A 4,052-nucleotide genomic window follows, 5' to 3' on the forward strand; every position below is an offset into this window, starting at 1 on the left:
TCTGACGCTGGTAAAACTTGCAAATTGTAACACGATGGATTAGTTCCTCTTCCAACTATGTTTGATCTTTCTGGAATTCGAAGTTTGAATGATTCATCCACATATTGAAGCGAGCACACGTAACTCGCTTTGTTAGTCGTCCCTACATCAGGAAATAATCCGTTGCCCATATTTGTCTCTGTGTGCGGACCAATTCCTACTGAATCGTAGACTGATCCGCCCCATTCTAATCGTGTAGCGCCTTCTGGTAAGCCCGGGAAGAGGACTGCAGGCCAGTATCCTATTGAAGTGTCCATAATACTTAGCCACCAATTTCCTGTCTTTCGATCTTGTTATAATTGTATAAAAGTGTTCGGTAAAAAAATTGTGTCAATTCACTTTCAACTAAAAATGAAACGGAAGAAGTAAGAGCTAATTTATAATTGTCTTTAATTTAAATACTTTAAACTCTAAAGATACATAGTTAAACTCATCTATACAAGATTTAGTTGTACATTAGTACTTTAATACTACCTCTGCTTCATATTACTCGCAACAAACGAATATTTTATATCTCACAAATAATACCCCTTTATTGCGAGTAATGCGAAGCAGAGGTAGTAATTTATTTTTATTTTTTTGACGAAACATTACAGTAGTACTTTAATTTAAATGCCCATTTCGAATAAAAAAAATTATAACAAAAGTGAAGTAATAAACAGCATGTTTTTTTATACCTGAAAAATGGTTATTTTGTACACATACGAGTCACCACCTATGGTTGAAACTCGTGTTATATAGCCTCCAAGGGTAAATTTGTTGTTGACTTGCACAAATCCGTTACAATCCAAGTCCCAGCAACGAGTAGTCAAGGAATTATCTGTCTGTTAAAATATGTAAAAACTGTAAACATTAATAATACTTGTACAAAACAGCTACTAAATACTTTTCTCAAAAAAAAAAAAAAAATCCAAAAAAAACAGCTACTAAATACTAATAATGACCTCGGGCTCACACCTTCTTCAAAAAAATTCAACATAATTTTTTTTTTTTTTTTTTTAATAGCACATACAGTTGTTTTTAAGAAAATTTCACAAATATAATATTACTTCTATTATTAGAAAGTCCATCTCCTCTTATTCAGATGGAAAAAAAAAATCTTCTTTAATTTACACTTTAAATATCCAGGATACCTTTATTAACATTCCAAGCTAAGTTGTTTGTTTATATGCTAATAGAGTATAAAAATCAATTATGGACTTTAATTATCGGCTTAAACTTTTGGTTTAGACGATTCTTTAATATAGTATCAGAACCAGCGTGACACAAATGTCACAAGCTCAATTCTCATCCACCCCCAACTTTCACATTGGGTATGAGGGGTCGATGATGACGCATCCACATTTTAATTCCAAAGGATTTCATTGAGGGGGCGTGATAGAGTATATAAACCAATGGTGAGCTTTGGCCATCAGTTTAAGCTTTTTGTTAAGATGGTCATTTAATAATGATTTATTGACGTTTGTAGATAATTTACATATTTATGTGGTTCCTCCTTTATTTTACCCACGTTTTAATTTTAAGGGAGTTTTTCAAGAGATATTAAAGAGCCACATAGAAATATAGTATGTAGGACTACGGTAGAAGTATGATTTAATCAATAATGGAAAAAGAGATATGCAACCCTTATAATTAAGAAGCTAAAAGTAGAAAGAATTAATAATAAGTAAGCATTTATTATACCGATTTACTCGTAAATTGTCAATAAATTCTCAACTTAATACTAAAAAAAGGAATTAAATTCTATATACAGCCCTTAGGGCTGCATATAACATTACCCTTCTTTTATATTACAAAAATCGATTACCACATTAGAAAAGTAAACGAATCAAATTGAAGGTTTTAAATTCAAGTGTCACCTATGTATAAAAAAACCTTCTTAGTTTAATTTAATTATATAAAAAAAGTATTTTTTTAATATTAGGGATGTTATTTAAATATGAGAAAGAAATTAATATATTTTACACTAAAAAGTTCAATTAATAATCAAAGGAATATAATCACAAATTTAATAAGATGAATATCTAAAATATATTGAGATTTAAAAAATGCATACAAACCGTGCATTATTTGCACGGGCTTAGTCTAGTGAAGTATAATGGAGAATGAGTTTTCATACGGTAGAGTAAATGAAAAACCTTGTTCTATGGTCACCATATTGCTTTGGATAGACCTGTCAAAAGAATTGATGTACATTTATAAGCATATACTAATTATGGACTATCTTTCCAACATGAGTTAAGCATCTTACAGGGGACTGATCTTTCAGCAAATGTAAAAGTAGGGGACTGCAGTTTTGGAAGTTAAAAGCAGGGGACTATGCCTACAACTCCGGCCAAGGCAACCTTATACAACCGGTTTCCATGTACTTTTAGATTACATTTTTAATTTTCAATCACTGACAAGCTTTGGAAACAGAAAAAGTTTTGCAAACAAAACTCGCCGTTATACAAGTATTTAACACAGAGGCTTTTGTAGGAGAAAATTAATTTGAAGAACAATAAGCACTGAGTTTTCCAAAAATTTATGTATTTTTTTTTTTTACAATTTCTTCAAACTAGGTTTGTTAAAGGAGCCTTTGTGTGCCTTTGATTTTGATCCTACAAAAAAGGTTTAGTTGCAGTAAGTAAATTTTTTTTCCATAAATGTACTGATGAATGAGATGATTAATTATGTGATTTCTTTTTCCTAATTGATGCCAGAATAATGTCAAGTAGTAGTGCAAATCCAAGGAGGTGTAAGTGTGGGCTACTAGTGTCACGCACCAGGGCATGGACAAAAGACAACCCTGGAAGAAGGTTTCTTGCCTGTCCAGACTATGATGCAGACACTGATCGAAGGGGATGCAAATTTTTTAAGTGGGTTGACACAGAACCTCCCACATATTGGCAGACTGATGTTATTTTAGGGTTAATGGAGGAGAAGCAGCATTTGAAACAAGAGTTGATTTCAGTGAGGAAGGATTTGTATGAAGCAAACAAGTACTCCGGGAAGGTTAATGCTGACTACACTCTACTCAGGTTAAAAAGGGCTGCTAAGTTTGGGACTAAAATTCAAGTTTGTTTCAATGTTATTGTAATTGTTGTAATTTGCCTATGGCTATATGTTAGGCAATGAATGAACTAAAAAAAGAATAGGTGTAGGTTACCTTAATACTTTTGCAGTGTTTGTTTTGCCCTTGCTTGCTTCTGAAATATGTAGTAGAAGATATCAGAATATAGAATCTGAACTGATTGTACTAAATTATTTTGCAATAATGAAGTACTTGCAGTTGCTGTGTTGTAATTGTTGTTTTTTGTTGGTTTTGTTGGCTTGATTGAGGCTAATCATCACCCTGAAATGAGTACACAGTTTGCTCACCATCAAAATCTGAGTAATAAGCCCCTTGCACCCTTTGTTGCACATTATGCACAGGTCTGACTCAGTTGTTGGACCAGAAGTATGTACTCCACCATGTGCAAGTGATAAAGAGCAAAATATTAGTTACACTATTTATTTACTGCAAGATTGTAATATGCAAGAAAAGAGTTTTAAATTTACAGTTGCAACTCTTTGAAAGCCATTTGGGTAGGTGTAAATTCCTACTCCCCTCATGTGCATTGGTATGTGACTGGTTATGGTGTCCTGTTGTTGCTGTTTCTAGTTCACTTGTTGGTTTCTTGACTTGTTTATCTTGCATCCTTTTTTGTTGTTACCTTGTACACCACAAAAACTTCAAGTCATCCTTACACCTGTCTTTCTTAGCTTCCCAGATGTAACAACCTCTCCTACTTGCAGCCTTCTTTTCTTCTTTAGCCTGTGTTGCACTTTGTTCAATTTAGGGGGAAGCACAACACCATCAGAAGTTGGCCACTGCTGAGGCCCATTCAAAGGCTCTAACAAGTACTGATAAGCCTTTAAATATGTTGTCTTGGTGAAATATTGATTTACATATGCCTCGGGATTATCCCCTTTGTTCCACATTGCTACAATGACATGCTTACAGGGAATTCCACTAAGTTCCCAAGCCTTAC

This window comes from Chenopodium quinoa, unplaced genomic scaffold (assembly GCF_001683475.1).
Source record: "Chenopodium quinoa cultivar QQ74 unplaced genomic scaffold, ASM168347v1, whole genome shotgun sequence".
Taxonomy (NCBI): Eukaryota; Viridiplantae; Streptophyta; class Magnoliopsida; order Caryophyllales; family Amaranthaceae; genus Chenopodium; species Chenopodium quinoa.